The sequence below is a fragment of the Lithobates pipiens genome, unplaced genomic scaffold (genome assembly GCF_037356315.1).
Source record: "Lithobates pipiens isolate NorthernLeopardFrog02 unplaced genomic scaffold, aLitPip1_a1.2 Scaffold_18, whole genome shotgun sequence".
NCBI classification, from domain to species: domain Eukaryota; kingdom Metazoa; phylum Chordata; class Amphibia; order Anura; family Ranidae; genus Lithobates; species Lithobates pipiens.
Window position 1 is genome coordinate 7,108,573 of NW_027507758.1, and position 18,043 is coordinate 7,126,615.

At 48.0% G+C, this 18,043-nt stretch overlaps 1 protein-coding gene across 3 annotated transcripts in view; it reads left to right on the forward strand.

Moving 5' to 3' along the window:
* Nucleotides 1-245: 245 nt before the first annotated feature.
* LRFN2 (leucine rich repeat and fibronectin type III domain containing 2) overlaps nucleotides 246-18,043 on the forward strand; it is a 738,594-nt gene continuing 720,796 nt past the window's right edge. For all 3 annotated transcript variants that reach the window (XM_077485374.1, XM_077485373.1, XM_077485376.1), the window contains exon 1: nucleotides 246-362. The gene's annotated coding sequence lies outside the window, so the exon portion shown is untranslated. The remainder of the gene's footprint in view (nucleotides 363-18,043) is intronic.

Genomic DNA, 18,043 nt, shown 5'->3' on the forward strand with positions numbered 1-18,043 from the left:
ATCCTGGACTTGCCCTCGTACCAAATCAGCCTCGTTATTTTAAATTATTTTCACATAAAATAAAATAAAAATGGGAAAGAAGTAAAATAATAAAATGTAAAGTACACAAATAAATACTCCAATTACTCAAATAACAATAAAACCCCAAATACAAAACCATTAAATGCAAATAAATGTAACTTTCCTAAATACGTTCTGGAACATTCTCTAAATAAAGATAACGTTTTTTTTTGTTGTTGCTTTTTTTAGGAAATTTTTACTGAATTCTTCCCGCTCATCCCTATCGGAAGTGCAAGAGTACAACCGAGAGCCGGGCACAGCGTTGGCACCCTATACCAGGATGTTCTGGGCGGGATCACCAGGTATGGTCACTTTTCAAATGATATTAACATGATAAAGCCTGTATGAAAGATAACTGTGTCTGCATCCGGGGGTCCTCCTAAGACTTACTACACAAAGGGCCACACACTGTCCTTCAGACCTGAGGGGGGGGGGGGGGGGTGGGGCTACGACCAGTGGGAGCAAATAAATGGGCAAAGGGTTGGTGATTGTTGGGAGTAAAAAATGACCCAGCAACTATGGTGAGGGAGAGGAGAAATAGTGCCCCATTGTTGGTGTCAGCGGAAAGGACTAGCACCTCCTCATTTGTGTCAATGGGAGGAATAGTGCCCAATCATTGGTGTCAATGGGATGAATAGCGCCCCATCATTGGTGGCAATGGAAGGAATAGTGTCCCATCATTGGTGGCAATGGAAGGAATAGCGCCCTATCATTGGTGGAAATGGGAGGAATAGCGCCCCATCATTGGTGTCAATGGAAGGAATAGCGCCCCATCATTGGTGGCAATGGAAGGAATGGTGTCCTATTGTTTATGCCAGTTGACAGAATAGTGTGCCATGGTTGATGCCAGTTGAGCTATCATTGTCAGTGGAAAGACTGGTGCCCCCCTTATTGGTAACAACAGGAGGAATAGTGCCCCATTATCGTTGTCAGTTAAAGGAATAGAGCTCCATTGTTGGTGTCAGTGGGAAGAATAATGCCACATCATTGTTAATAAGGGGGGAATAGTGCCCCATCATTGATGTTAATAGAACATTATTGGTGTCAGTGGGAGGAATAGTGCCCCATCATTGATGTTAATAGAACATTATTGGTGTCAGTGGGTGGAATTGTGCCCCATCATTGGTGTCAGTTGGAGAAACAGTGCCCCATCATTGTTGGTGTCAACCAAAAGAATATTATTGGTGTCAATGGGAGGAATAGTTCCCCATTGTTGGTGTCAGTGGGAGGAATAACACCCCACCGTTGGTTTTAACGGGAGGAATAGCACTCCGTCATTGGTTTCAATGGGAGGAATAATTCCCTATTATTGGTGTCAGTGGGAGAAATAGTACACAATCACTGGTGTCGATGGGAGGAATACGTCCCCATTGTTGGTGTCAGTGGGAGGAATAACACGCCATCATTGGTTTTAATGGGAGGAATTAGTGCCCCATCATTGGTGTTAGTGTGAAGAATAGTGCCCCATCGTTGGCGTCAGTGTGAAGAATAGAGCCTCATAGTTGGTGTCAGTGTGAAGAATATTGCCTCATTTAAAAAGAAATGGTGCCCCAAAAGGCCGGTTAAAAGCAAAGTGCCCCATTGGGCCTACAGGAAGACCGCCGGTTTACATATTCTTTAAGTACCTGTTAGAAATGTGAAAAGAACGATGGACCTTTCTCTGCTCCCCCCGCCTCCCTCTCTCCCGAGGGTCCCGAAGGATAAATAGCCTTGGTGTCTCCCGGCAAAGTCAACGGCCGGTCACTCATTGTGCGGCAATGATCTCCATTCCACGGCGTTGGAAGGGGCGGCCCTTTCCGTGGAGCTATTTCCGTTCCTCAATGTTCTCGGTCGGCGCACCAAATTTGCTCGGCGTTATTTTTCCTTACAACGCTATGAATAGCCTGTAAATAATGCGTAAATTGCTTTAGGCTCCCGTCTTGGCTGCCTGGCGCTTTTAGAGAATGATGATGTGGCATAAATAATAACAATGATTATAATGATGACAATTACAAGATAAGATCAGCTCAAGCAGAAAGAGGGCGACGTGATTTCATTTCTCCGCTAATGATTAATGATCCCGCTTTGTTTTCCGTCAAAAGTCTTCAATCAGCGGTCACAAAACAACGGAATAATTCCATTGTTTTCTGGTGTCCGCTCTCCATATATATATATACGAGACGATCGACGTAATTAAGAAAAAATGACACAAAATATATAAAAGTGATACACAAAAAAGATCTACAAAACACAATAAAATACTAAATATTTAACCTCTTGAGCTCCAGAAGGTTTCACTCCCTTCACGACCAGCCCATTTTTTTTTTTGCTATTCAGCACTGCGCTACTTTAACTGGCAATGGCGCGGTCATACGACGCTTTTCCCTAAACAAAATTTGTATAATTTTTTTTTTTTTTTTCACGCAAAGAGATCTTTCTTTTGGTGGTATTTGATCACCACTGGGGGTTTTTTATTTATTTTTATTTTTATTATTATATAAACGAAAAAAAAAAAATACCAAAAATTTGGAATCTGATCAAATAATAAGTCCCCCCCCCCAAAAAAAAAATTGACAACCTATATTGGTAATAACCACAATATAGCAGGTAGGTGCTTTAACCACTTCGCATCCAGGCCAATTCTGACATTTCTCTCCTACATGTAAAATTCCTAATTTTTTTTGCTAGAAAATTACATAGAAACCCCCAAACATTATATATGTTTTTTTTTTTTTTAGCAAAGACCCTAGAGAATACAATGGCGGTCGTTGCAACTTTTTATCTCGCACGGTATTTGCGCAGCAATTTTTCGAACACGTTTTTTTTTCAGAAAAAAAACAGTTTCATGCTTAAAAAAAAAAAAAAAAAAAAAAAATGTAAAGTTAGCCCAATTTTTTTGCATAATGTGAAAGAGGAGGATACGCCGAGTAAATAGATACCCAACATGTCACGCTTCAAAAATTGCACGCGCTTGTGGAATGGCGCCAAACTTTGGTATTTAAAAATCCCTGTAGGCGACGCTTTAAATTTTTTTTACTGGTTACATATTTTGGGTTACAGAGGAGGTCTAGGGCTAGAATTATTGCTCTCGCTCTAGCGTTCGCGGCGATACCTCACATGTGTGGTTTGAACACCGTTTTCATATGTGGGCGGGACTTACGTATGCGTTCGCTTCTGTGTGTGAGCTCACGGGCGCAGGGGCGCTTTAATTTTTTATTTTTTTTTATTGTTAATTTTATTTTTAGTTTTTTAGTTTTACACTTAAAAAAAAAAAAAAAAAATTGATGACTTTTATTCCTATTACAAGGAATGTAAACATCCCTTGTAATAGGAATATGGCACGATCGGACATATTTACAGTGAGATATGGGGGGGTCAATAAGACCCCACATCTCACCTCTAGGCTGGGAAGAATTAAAAAAAAAACAAAAAAAAAACGATCCTGGCTTCCTAGCCAGATCGGCGCCGTTCATTTGAATACCGAGGCCGGGCGTGACGTCATAACATCGCGCCCGGCCTCCGAACGATCATAGAGACTCCGGGGACAATCTAGTCCGCCGGAAATCTCTATGGTTACTTGCTGGGGCCGGTGGATCCTGTGACCGTCTCCCCCGATGGAAACGGTGAGTCGGTAGAAGCACCGGAGGGCGGCGGGAGGGGGAGGGGCGTCCCCTCCCGCCGCCCGTAAGAACGATCAAGCGGCGGAACAGCCGCTATGATCGTTCTTATGGTGCAGGGAATCGCCGCCTGAAAACGGCAATATCTGAATGATGTCTGTGGCCTCAGGCATCATTTAGATATAACCACGGAAAGCCCATGACGTCAATAGACGTAGTGTGGGAACCAAGTGGTTAAATATAAATAATGACCACAGGAATATAGAAAACATCAAGAGCTGCTCTAACGGTCCTCTAGGGTTGCTCCGATACCGGTATCGGTGCCGATACTAAGCATTTAGCAAGGGTCGTGCAAATGCGCCGATACCTGAAACCGGTACTTTCCGGCTCTGTTCTTTCAGCTGTCAGCGGGATTCCCCCACTGACTGAAAAAAACAAAGCCGGCAGGGTCGCCGCAAATCCTTGACAACCGATGACAACCGATTCAGCTCTCGGTGAGGCTCCCTTGTGTGACAGCTGAAGTGTTAAAGATGTCCTGGCAACCGGAGCTGTCGAAAAAAAAAAAAAAAGCAACCGGGCAATGTTTATTAACAACATTGCTCAGCCACTGAAACTCTGATGACAACTCTGAAACACACGATTGGAAATTCGGCCAGCAATAGACCGATGAGAGCTTTTGGTTCGGAAAATTGCGACCGTGTGTGTATACGCTCCATCGGACTTTTGCTGGCCAAATTTCCGCCAGCAAAAAGATTGAGAGCAGGTTCTCAACTTTTACAGACGGAAAATGTTTCGATAGGAAATTTCCGATCGTCTGTAGCGATGCCGAGGCGCAAAATTCCTACGCATGCTCGGAAACAATTTGACGCACGCTCGGAAGTATTGAACTTCATTTTGTCGGCTCGTCGTCGTGTTGTACGTCACACCGCGTTCTTGACGGTCGAAAGTTCAGCGAACTTTTGCGTGACCCGTGTGTATGCAAGGCAAGTTTGAGCGGAATTCCATCGGAAAAATCATCATAGCTTTTTTCCGACGAGAATTCCGATCGTGTGCGTAACGCGGCATAATGCCACGTACACACGATCGGACATTTGGCCAGCAAAAGAGCGATGAGAGATTTTGGTCGGAAAATGCGACCGTGTGTAGGCTCCATCGGACTTTTGCTGGCGGAATTCCCGCCAGCAAAAGATTGAGAGCAGGTTCTCAATTTTTCGGTCGGAAAAAGTTTCGGTCGGAAATTCTTGATCGTCAGTACCAATTGTGACGTGCAAAATTCCTACGCATGCTCGGAAACAATTTGACGCATGCTAGGAAGTATTGAAGTTCATTTTGTCGGCTTGTCGCAGTGTTGTACATCATCACCGCGTTCTTGAAGGTCAAAAGTTCAGCGAACTTTTGTGTGACTGTGTGTATGCAAGCCAAGCTTGAGCGGAATTCCATCGGAAAAACCATCCAAGATTTTTCCGACGGAAACACTGGGGTTTTTTTTTACTAAAGGCAAATTGGATGTGCAGTCGCTGTAGATCTGAGGGGGACATGCAAGTAAAATAAAAAACAGAATTTTTGCTTGCACATGATTGGATGGTAATATCAGCAGAGCTTCCCCTAATTTCAGATCTTACCCTCAGATCTACAGTGACTGCACTTCCAAGTGCACTTGTAGTGCAAAGTGGATTTGCCTTTAGTAAATAACCCCCAATTGTTTCTTTTTGTATCTTTCTGTTTCTTCTTCTACAGATCAAAGGGAGGAACTTCCCTCTGCAGATGAAGACAGTTTAACCGCTTGCCACCTGCCCACCATCATATGACGGCCGGGCGGTGCGGCTCTCATTCTGGGCGGGCCTCATATGACGTCCGTACATTTAAACAGGGCATGCGAGGGATCGCGTGCACGCAGCCCTGTGCTGTCGGTGGCGGCGTCTCACGGAGACAACGCTCGTCATCGAGGGGGGTGGACAGCTATTGGGCATGGATATTTACCACGTGATCGGCCATGATGAAGTCACGGCCGATCACAGATGGTACCTTCCCACTTTGCACGGTGCATGCATGCGATCTCGCTGTGCATGCACGCCGGTGGCAGCATGTTCCCGGGAACGCTGCTCATTACCGACCCTGGTAAACAGCCATTGGCCGGCGGCTGTTTACCAGGTGATCGGTTGCGATTCTTTCACAGCCGATCACTAAATGTAAGCACAGAGCGGTAAGGAGATGTTACTGGGTTCTCCTTCTCACACACCGATCGTGTGTGAGAAGGAAATTGTGGTAACATCTCGTTACCACTTACAGTGTACACCAATTACACTGATTGCCCCCCCTCCAATAAAAAGGACCTGTCACCACCCATCAAAGTACATGTCACAATCCATATGAGTACCTGAGTACCTGTCACAGTTCATCCGAGTATCTGTCACAGCCTATCTGAGTAACTGAGTACCTGTCACTGTTCATCTGAGTACCTGTAACAGACCATATGAGTAACTGTCACAGCCCATCAGAGTACCTGTCACCAGCCCATCAGAGTCCCGAGTACCTGTCACCTGCCCATCACAGTACCCGAGTACCTGTCACCTGCCCATCACAGTACCCGAGTACCTGTCACCAGCCCATCACAGTACCCGAGTACCTGTCACCTGCCCATCACAGTACCCGAGTACCTGTCACCTGCCCATCACAGTACCCGAGTACCTGTCACCTGCCCATCACAGTACCCGAGTACCTGTCACCTGCCCATCACAGTACCCGAGTACCTGTCACCTGCCCATCACAGTACCCGAGTACCTGTCACCAGCCCATCACAGTACCCGAGTACCTGTCACCAGCCCATCACAGTACCTGAGTACCTGTCTGCAGCTCATCAAGTTACCTGAGTACCTGTCTCCAGCCCATCAGAGTACCCAAGTACCTATCAGCAGCCCCCGCTTCATAGAATATACGTTGGGGTGTTTGCTTTCCAAAATTGGCTTATTTTGTGGGTAATTCCACTGTCCTGGTGCTCCAGGACCTTCAAAAGTGTGATAGGTAGGAATGAAATCAGATGTGTAATTTATGCTCCTAGAACGCCTGAAGGTACTACTTAAATGTTGGTCCTCTGTATGTGGCCAGGCTGTGTAAAAGTCTCACACATGTGGTATCGCCATACTCGGGAAGAGTAGCAGAATGTGTTTTGGGGTTTAATTTTTGCTTTATACATGCTATGTGTTAGAAATATCTTATAAATTGACAACTTTGTGTAAAAAAAATGTGTTTTATTTTTTTTTCCCACATTTTCCAAAAACTTCTGGAAAAGAATAAACCATTTAAAAGACTCATTATGCCTCATAGAATATACATTGGGGTGTTTGCTTTCCAAAATTCAGTTATTTTGTGGGTAATTCCAAAGCCCTGTTGCTCAAGGACCTTCAAAAATGTGATAGGTAGGAATGAAATGAGATGTGTAATTTATGCTCCTAGAATGCCTGAAGGTACTACTTCAATGTTGGCCCTCTGTATGTGGCCACGCTGTGTAAAAGTATCACACATGTGGTATCACCATACTCGGGAGGAGTAGCAGAATGTGCTTTGGAGTGTATTTTTTGCTATATACATGCTATGTGTTAGAAATACCTTATAAATTGACAACTTTGTGTAAAAAATAAAAATGTGTTTTCATTTTTTTTCCACATTTTCCAAAAAACTTCTGGAAACAATTAACCATTCAAAAGACTCATTATGCCTTATAGATTATACGTTGTGGTGTTCGCTTTCCAAAATGGGGTCATTTTGTGGGCAATTCCATTGTCCTGGTGTCTCCAGGGCCTTCAAAAGTGTAATAGGTGGTTCAGAAATGAGATGTGTAATTTATGCTTGTAGAGAATGCCTGAAGGTGCTACTTCAATGTTGGGCCTTTGTATGTGGCGATTTTATCGATGTAGCTTCGTTATTGGATGTGGCACAACAACTCCACACAGTCTTGCCAAATTACACCGTGTTTAGAATATGGTGATAGGACAAGCAAGGCACAAAGCAGCACAGGTTCCATGGATCCAGGTTGTGATAGTTACCCATGGAGATGGTCAGTAAGGACTGAATCTAGGCAGCAGATAGGAGACTCACAGGAGTCCAGAGGAGGTTCTTCAGCTGGCAGCCTATATACCCATGGTGGGATGATATAGGGCAGGTCTGGAAGGCAGCAGTGTCATGATAGAGGCCAAGCCAAGGTCATGCACAGGTAAGTGGTATAGAGTGAAGAAGAGAGGTTGTCTGAAGCCAAGCATAGGTCATGCACAAGTGAGTAGTTCAGCTGGGGATGAAAGGGAGGTCAGGAGCTAAGGCAAGGTCATACACAGGTAAGCAGTGCAGCTGGAGATGAAAAAGAGATAAGGAGCCAAGCCAAGGTCATACACGGGTGAGCAGTGCAGATGGAGATGGAAGAGAAATCAGGGGCCAAGGAAAGGTCATACACAGGTGAGCAGTGCAGTTGGAGAAGGAAGAGAGGTCTGGAGCCAAGGAAAGGTCATACACAGGTGAGCAGTGCAGATGGAGAAGGAAGAGAGGTCAGGAGCCAAGGAAAGGTCATACACAGATGAGCAGTGCAGCTGGAGATGGAAGAGAGATCAGGAGCAAAGGAAAGGTCATACACAGGTGAGCAGTGCAGTTGGAGAAGGAAGAGAGGTCAGGAGCCAAGGAAAGGTCATACACAGGTGAGCAGTGCAGCTGGAGATGGAAGAGAGGTCAGGAGCCAAGGAAAGGTCATACACAGGTGAGCAGTGCAGCTGGAGATGGAAGAGAGGTCAGGAGCCAAGGAAAGGTCATACACAGGTGAGCAGTGCAGTTGGAGATGGAAGGGAGGTCAGGAGCCAAGGAAAGGTCATACACAGGTGAGCAGTGCAGTTGGAGATGGAAGGGAGGTCAGGAGCCAAGGAAAGGTCATACACAGGTGAGCAGTGCAGCTGGAGATGGAAGAGAGGTCAGGAGCCAAGGAAAGGTCATACACAGGTGAGCAGTGCAGCTGGAGATGGAAGAGAGGTCAAGAGCCAAGGAAAGGTCATACACAGGTGAGCAGTGCAGTTGGAGATGGAAGGGAGGTCAGGAGCCAAGGAAAGGTCATACACAGGTGAGCACTGCAGTTGGAGATGGAAGGGAGGTCAGGAGCCAAGGAAAGGTCATACACAGGTGAGCAGTGCAGTTGGAGATGGAAGGGAGGTCAGGAGCCAAGGAAAGGTCATACACAAGAGACAAATGGAAGCAGGGTCTTCCAAGGTCAAAATCAAGAGTCAGGCAGATAGAATTTCGTGGGCAAGCCAGTGCAGGTGCATTGGCTATGAAAAATATACTTTTTGTGCAAGTAAACACAATGTTATACCCAATTTTGTTTGGTAAAATATAAGATTGGGCAGATGGAAGGTACTCTTCATGGAGACATTCAGGGCATATCCTATAGAAAAATATGCTGTGCATTTTTTATTTTTTTTTATTTCAGAGGTTTTCAGCCACTTTTACGTTACTTTAAAATGACATTGTTACCTTATTTTTGTTATTTTGTTTATTTATTGTATCTGTTGGTTGAAGTTGGGAACTATGGGGGGGGGGGGGTGCAGGATCCCCTGAGTCAATAATGAGCGGTCTTAGCAGGGGATGCATCGGCGCGGTGCGGCTGGATTCGGCTACTTTTTTTTTTTTTTTTGTAATGCCTTTAAATGTTCTAATTGCATTTTTGGAGAGCTCATTTTTTCCCCCTGATTTTTGGCAGCTGCTGCGATTCCCTCGGCGCAGATTATCAACAAAACACGGTATCCATCTCCACTTCCAGCTCATGAACTGGTGTAATAGCGGCTCTGATGTTCGGCGGATGAGGAATAGAAAATGTGTTTATGAAAAAATGGTTCTGAGTCATAAAACCGCCGGTCCCTCTTCCCAACATTCGGCGGCACCGTCTGCTGCAAATAAATAGCGCTCCCAATGGTCCTTTGCCTTGGAGCTCAGTCCTCCTGTCCCCGTTTCTTTCTTTTGCTGTCCCACATTTTGATGCATAGCTCTGCAGAGATAAATGGACTCGTTAAAGTAGATGTAAACACTAAGAGGTGTGTTTATTAAAAAAAAAAAAAAAAAAAAAAATTGCAGAGCTAGTCATCCTGTGCAACTCCATATACATTCAAACATATACTACATATACTGTGAATGTTATGAGGCTATTTCCCTCTAGGTCGAATGTTATTTATTTATGCTGAAGAGAGTGAGTCAGAAAATACCACATTGTGGCCACTAGATAAGTATTTATTTCCTGTAATCATCAGCTCCATCTAGTGGCCATGATGTGGTATTTTCCCAGTTCACTCTATTCTGTTTAAAGAATAACATTCAACCTGGAGAGAAAATAGCAGTGCTAAATCTAGCAGATCTGATCTGGGGGGGTGCAGGGAAAAGTCATATTGTCAGCACTGTGTGCGAGTCACTGACAGTCTGTCACAGTCTGTGAGAGAGATCCAGGGTGCCCATATTCAACGTTTACCGGTCGTGATTCTGTATCGCGAGTCAGGAGCAGGAGTGGTGCAGGAGTGATCAGGGGACACTAATATGCATTAGGCTTTTATCAGATTAGGATGAAAAAACAGAACCTGCGCCCTTTTATATCAGGTGTTCCTATCCCCATCATAGTCCCACCTTATATCAGAGTACCCCTTTTAATCAGGGTTCCCCTCTACATCAGGGTCCCCATGAGATTTCCCCCCTTACATCAGGGTCTTTAGCAGAGACCCCCTAACATCGGGTGTCTCTACCAGAGTCTCTCCTTACATCAGGGATACTATCCAAACCCTCCCTTAAATCAGGGTCCCCATGACAGTCCCCCCTTACATCAGGGTCCCCATTAGAGATCCCCCATTACATCAGGTGTCCCTATCAGAGTCTCTCCATACATCAGGGTCCCCATCAGAGATCCCTACACCGGGATCCCTATCAGAGCCCTCCCCCCTCCCTATCAGAGTCATATGAGAGCCCCCCCCCCAACGTCAGGGTCCCAATGAGATTCCCCCTTTACATCAAGGTCCCCATCAGAGTCCCCCCCTTACATCTGGTGTACCTATCCGAGTGTCTCCTTACATCAGAGTCCCCATCAGAGCCCCCCTTACTTCAGTGTCCCCATGAGATCCCTGCCCCCCCTTACATCCAGGTTCCCAACAGAGACTCCCCTTACAGAACATTAGGTGTACCTATCAGAGTGTCTCCTTACATCCGGATCCCTATCAGAGTCTCCACTACACATCTGCTCTCCCTATCAGAGTCTTTCCTTACATCAGAGTGTGCCTTTATATCAGAGTCCCCATCAGAGACACATCAGGGTCCCTGTGAGATTTCCCCCCTTACATCAGGGTCCTCATTAGAGACCCCCCCCATTACATCAGGTGTCCCTATCGGAGTCTATCCTTACTTCAGGGTCCCCATCAGGATCTTTATAAGAGCCCCCCCCCTTGCATCAGGGTTCATATGAGAGCCCCCTCCCCTAACGTCAGGGTCCCAATGAGATTCCCTCCTTACATCAAGGTTCCCATCAGAGTTTCCCCCTTACATCAGGTGTACCTATCAGAGTGTCTCCTTACATCAGGGTCCCCACCAGAGCCCCCTTTGCATCAGGTATACCTATCAGAGTGTCTCCTTACATCAGGGCCCCCATCAGAGCCTCTCTTGCATCAGGGTTCATATGAGAGCACCCCCCTTACGTCAGGGTCCCCAAGAGATCCCCCCCTTACATCATGGTTCCCTTCAGAGGTCCCTACATCAGGATCCCTATTAGAGTCTCCACTTGCATCAAGGTTCCCATCAGAACCCCCCCCCCCCCCCCCCGCCGTTACATCAGGTGTACCTATCAGAGTCTTTCCTTACATCAGGGTTCCCATCAAAGTGACCCCTTATATCAGGGTCCCTATCAGAGTCTCTCCTTACCTCAAAGTTCCCATGACAATCTCCCCTTACATCTGAGCCTCCCATCTGAGACCCCCTTACATCTGAGCCTCCCATCCGAGACCCCCTTACATCTGAGCCTCCCATCAGAGACCCCCTTACGTCTGAGCCTCCAATCCGAGACCCCCTTACATCTAAGCCTCCCATCCGAGACCCCCTTACATCTGGGCCTCCCATCCGAGACCCCCTTACATCTGAGCCTCCCATCCGAGACCCCCTTACATCTGGGCCTCCCATCCGAGACCCCCTTACATCTGAGCCTCCCATCTGAGACCCCCTTACATGAGATTTTCCTATCAGAGTCCCCCCCGCTTACATCAGTGCCCTCAAACAGAGTCCTCCCTTACATCAGGGCCCTCAAACAGAGACCCCCCTTACATCAGGTGTCCCTTTGAGGGTCTCCCCCTACTAGTGTCCATATCAAAGTGCCCTCTTCCATCAGGGTTACCATCAGAGTTTCCCCTTACATCGATTGTCCCCCTCAGACTGACTCATGGATCAGTGGATGGACTCTCAGTCAGAGACCTGGGGGAGGGAGGGGGGCAATTATAATCTGGGGGTAGAGGAACACAGCTCACCCTAGCACCCCTATAGACCTGGCCCTGCAAAATAGTGTAATAACATTGGTTTGTTGCCCCCATTCACACAAAACAAGTATACCCCCCGAATGAATGACATGGCTTCGCCTTTTTATCAAAAAGTAATTCAAATATTAGTTTTCACCTTTAATTTCATCCAATGTAGCATCTCTTTGTAGCCGCTTCCCGTCTTCATACACTTCAGTGATGGCTTCGAGGAGCTTCTCATGGTGGTGAGAACTGAATGTGTCACATATGTTGGAATGGCCACTTGTAATCCCCTTTGAAGGCCGTGTGACAGGACAACGCCGGAGCACTGTCCAGAGATCAGGACCAGATAACGGGAAGTGGCGGCTGGTTCTAAACTTTTTTTGGGGGGGGGGCTGTCAAACAAACCCCCCCCCCCAGGTCGGCACTCACCCCTCCACCGCAACTTAACTTGGTTAACCCGGTCTTCTTTAGATCCGATTCCTGTCCTGGTTGGTCTGGAGAAGAATACGGAAACCAATAGCGAATATTGATTCGTTAGTGTCCCAAGTGGGTGGTATAACTGCGCCCCGAGCCCAACCTTTTTCAAGCCAATTAGAGCCTCGGGCTCTAATCATGTGGTTGGAAAAAAAAACTCAGAGAAATCTTTGCGTCTGGCGCCCCGCATGCAAACTAAGGGGGGAGGGGGGCGGTGCACAGACTAGGGGGTGGGGGAAGAGTGCAGACTGGGGGGGCACACAAATGAGAGGGGGGCAGTGTGCAGACTAGGAGAGGCAGTGTGCAGACTAAGGGGGGGCGCACAAACTGTAGGGGGCAGTGTGCAGACTAGGAGTGGCACACAAACTAGGCGGGGCAGTGTGCAGACCAGGGGGGTGCAAAAACTAGGGGGGCAGTGTGCAGACTAAGGGGGAGCACAAACTAGAGGGGGGCAGTGTGCAGACTAGGGGGGGGGCGCACAAACTAGAGGGGGGCAGTGTGCAGACTAGGAGTGGCACACAAACTAGGGGGGGCAGTGTGCAGACTAGGGGGGACGCACAAACTAGGGGGGCAGTGTGCAGACTAGGGGGGTGCACAAACTAAGGGGGCAGTGTGCAGACTAAGGGGGCGCACAAACTAGAGGGGGGCAATGTGCAGTCTAGGGGGCGCACAAACTAGACGGGCAGTTTGCAGTCTGGGGGGGCGCAGAAACTAGAGGGGGCAGTGTACAGTCTAGGGGGGCGCACAAACTAGGGGGGGGGCAGTGTGCAGACTGGGGGGGTGCATAAACTAGAGGGGGCAGTATGCAGTCTAGGGTGGGCGCATAAACTAGAGGGGGCAGTGTGCAGTCTAGGGGGGTGCAAAAACTAGGGGGGCAGTGTGCAGTCTAGGGGGGTGCACAAACTAGAGGGGGCAGTATGCAGTCTAGGGTGGGCGCATAAACTTGAGGGGGCAGTGTGCAGTCTAGGGGGGGTGCAAAAACTAGGGGGGGGGCAGTGTGCAGTCTAGGGGGGGTGCACAAACTAGAGGGGGCAGTGTGCAGTCTAGGGTGGGTGCACAAACTAGGGGGGCAGTGTGAAGACTAGGGGGGGCAGTGTGCAGAATGGCGGGGGGGCACAAACTGGGGGGGAGGTGCGCAAACTAGGGGGGGCACAGTGTGAAAACTAGGGAGGGAGCGGCACACAAACTAAGGGGGGTGGCCGCGCGCAAACTAGGGGGTATGGCACCCCTGCTCCCAATTATGGACCGGCTCACCAGGGATACTTTCAGTAATTCTGTAGAATTAAAATTAATAATAATTTAAAAATAGACTTTGAAATGACATCAGCATATTAAAGCTTAGGTGAGAATTTCTCGTTGGTTTTACCCGTCCATCTATCCTCTAGATTGGGGGCGTCAAACTCAATTTCATCGCAGAAAACATCAGCATTATGGCTGCCATCAAAGGACCGGTTTCAGTTATTAGATGTATCTATTCTAAATAGTAATAAACGATTGCCTCTGCACTCACAATGCACACCCATAGTGTTGCTTCGGGGGGAGGAGCTGGGGGTGGAACTGGGAAGCAAAATGTGCAGGGTCTGGAGGAGGACCAGAGGATGCTCAGCCCAGGGGATGCAGAGACAAGAGGGTGCTGCGGCTGCATGGTGAGGTGCGTTATTTGTAAGAGGCGTTCCGTCCTCCTCTCTTCTGCTGACTGCCGAGACAGGGGGGCAGAGACTGGACCTTCCGCAGCTGCATGCAGTAGCGCAGGATCTGTTGGAGGAGTTCTGTCTTCTCAGTGGCGTTGCTATGGGAGTGCGCCCCACACCGGGGTGACACCTGCCAGAGGTTGACACCTGGCTCAGACTGGAACCAGTGCAGCATTGAGAGGGGTGCCCTCCATTCCCCCGATCCCTTCCCAGCTCCACCCATCCCCCGCTCTGATACCTGCTCCAGCCATCCCCCCTGATCCTGATCAATCCCGGCTCCATCCATCTCCTTGATCCCATCCTGGCTACATACATCCCCCCCCTGATCCCATACCTGCTCCATACATCCCCCCCTGATCCCATACCTGCTCCATACATCCCCCCCTGATCCCATACCTGCTCCATACATCCCCCCCTGATCCCATACCTGCTCCATACATTCCCCCCTGATCGCATACCTGTTCCATACATCCCCCCCTGATCCCAAACCTGCTCCATACATCCCCCCCTGATCCCATACCCACTCCATACATCCCCCCTGATCCTATCCCTGCTCAATTCACCACCCTGATCCCATACCCACTCCATTCATCACCCCTGATTCTATCTCCATGCCATCCACCCCCCCGATCCCATCCCGCTCCATCCATCCCCCCTGATCCTATCCCCATGCCATCCACCCCCCTGATCCCATCCCGCTCCATCCATCCCCCCTGATCCTATCCCCATGCCATCCACCCCCTGCCAACTGCTGAGACAAGGTGGTGGCAGAGATGAGAGGGGATGCCAGAGCTGCAGGAGAGGTGTGAGGGCCACATAAAATGGCATGGAGCCCCAGATTTGGCCAGCGGGCCTTGTGTTTGACAAACGTGCTCTAAGCTATTATTTTCTGTATTAATGTATTATGCTAAGACCTGTTGGGAGCAACCTGAGGAGAGCAAGCTAGAATAAAGGCTTTCTGTAGTATTTTTTCATGCTCTGCTGCTATAGCCATGCATAGCAAGGGAGATCAGACTACACAGACAGCTGAAGAAGTCAGAAAAGGGAAATCCCCCGCTTTCCCAGCATAGACGAACCCATCTGGTTTAGTCAGTTATACAGAGGCAGCCAACAAGCATACAAGCCACGCTTGGCTTGTTAATGAATCATTTCAGCATGGCTTGCAGACATCTCATGGATGGCCCAGCTTTAAAATAACTCTTTTGCTGCCGCTGGCGTGTCCTACAAATTTCATCGCTTTGAAACTCTTAAAACCAGCTCACGGCAAAAGCAGCTATGGGCCTGTTCCTATTCGGTTCACCAGGCTCCCAGCTATTTAATTAAATTGATCCAGACAGCCGTAAAGCCACCTGATCACTTTTACAGGATTCACAGGGTACTGCAACCAACCCCCCCCCCCCCCCCCACACACCCACACCCACCCAGGTTGTTTCGGAACTCTCACACTTCTCCTGAGAGCCCAGGACCACAAACAAAAACTCTCAGGATGGTGAGCAGGAGGTCATCGATCATTCTGAGCACTTCCGGGTTCAGGGCTGTCCAAATTCTGGCTGAAAATTGGGTAGAAAGTGAATTAAGCATAGTCTGTTTATACATAATGAATAGTAGCCGGTGAAGTGCTCTACTATGAACCAATGAGGAGGAAGGTGGGTAGCAACATACATGGGTAGAGAGAAGATGGGCGAGGACAGCTGTGAGAGTGTATAATAAAGGGAGGACATCAAGGAACATAAGTTGTGAGCACTTTCAGGTTCAGGGATGTCACAATTCTGCCTGAAAGAGAATTAAGCCCGGTCTTTTTGTATAAAGAATAGTAGCCAGTGAAGTGCTCTACCATGGACCAATGAGGAGGAAGGTGGGTAGCAACATATATATGGGTAGAGAGACGATGGGTGAGGACAGCTGTGAGATTATGTAATAAAGGGATGACATCAAGGAACATAAGTTCTGAGCACTTCCAGGTTCAGGGATGTCACAATTCTGGCTGAAAGTTGGGTAAAAAGAGAATTAAGCATCGTCTGTTTGTATAAAGAATAGTAGTCGGTGAAGGGCTCTACTATGAACCAATGAGGAGGAAGGTGGGTAGCAACATATATATGGGTAGAGAGATGATGGGAAAGGTCAGCTGTGAGAATATATAATAAAGGGAGGACATCAAGGAACATCTGTTCTGAGCACTTCCGGGTTCAGGGATGTCACAATTCTGGCTGAAAGTTGGGTTAAAAGAGAATTAAGCATAGTCTGTTTATACATAATGAATAGTAGCCGGTGAAGTGCTCTACCATGAACCAATGAGGAGGAAGGTGGGTAGCAACCAGGGCTGGTGCTACCACTAGGCAAACTAGGCAGCCGCCTAGGGCGCACTGCTACCTAGGGGCGCCCGGCGGCTGGTTTCCCTCCACGTTTGCATGCTCTGCAGGCTACAGCATCTAACTCAGTCTGACCGGTAGTGTAATTAGAGGTGCTGCACAGCACTGGAGCCAGCGCTAGAGGAAGCAGAGCCGATGCTTCCTGTATAGCAGAGCTTTCTGTCACATTGGCAGGGCAAAGGGGTGGTGTCAGGAGTGGGACTAATAGGGCGCAAAATTAGATTTTTGCCTAGGGTGTCAAAAATCCTTGCACCAGCCCTGGTAGCAACATATATATGGGTAGAGAGACGATGGGTGAGGACAGCTGTAAGATTATATAATAAAGGGAGGACATCAAGGAACATAAGTTCTGAGCACTTCCAGGTTCAGGGATGTCACAATTCTGGCTGAAAGAGAATTAAGCATAGTCTGTTTGTATAAAGAATAGTAGCCAGTGAAGTGCTCTACCATGGACCAATGAGGAGGAAGGTGGGTAGCAACATACATGGGTAGAGAGAAGATGGGAAAGGTCAGCTGTGAGAGTATATAATAAAGGGAGGACATCAAGGAACATCTGTTGTGAGCACTTCCGGGTTCAGGGCTGTCACAATTCTGTCTGAAAGTGAATTAAGCCCGGTCTGTGCTTGATCAGCTGGGGCAGGGAAGATGTTAGGGATCAAAAATAACCCTGATGTCTGTATAAAGAGGACCTGGGTCAGGGGTCAGGCTCTTAGATCGGTAGCTATAGCAGCAGAAAGGCTCCTACCAACCGGTTGGATAAACGCAGCAGGAGGTCACCCTGGCAGATGACTCTGGGCCACCCGAGGTGCAGGGGTCTAAGCACTAACCAGTGTTCACCAGAGCTCCTGAGGATAGGTATGGGTTTTACTGCGTGTTAGTCCCGGATCGCGGTCCTTAGGATTGCCCCACCAGGAGGTGAGCAAGCCGGGGTCCAGTAGCACATAAAGCCGGTATGGATAAAGCAAAAGCTTATTCAGTAAACAAGCCAAAAGGGCGGTATACAAGCGGTTGCAGTTTGGGATCAAGCAGAAGCGTAGTCAAAGAACAAGCCAAAGGTCGGTAACTAGAGGTGGTGAAGATATGGACAGTTGCAGGTACGCAAAGGAGCAAGATATCAGCTGGAAAGAGCACAATAATCTGGCAAACGGGAAGCGCAAAGGCGAGGCTTAAATTGGAAGATCAAGGGAGGAGCAAAGAGTTGAAGGTTCACCGGATTGTCCAAGTAATCAGACAGGGAGCTGTCCAGCATCTCAGGTGGATCGGCAAGGAGAGCTACTGCTGGAAGTCATGGGACCAGATCCCGGGGCTGACAACCTGTCAGCTGCCCAATGCTATCTTATAGTGGA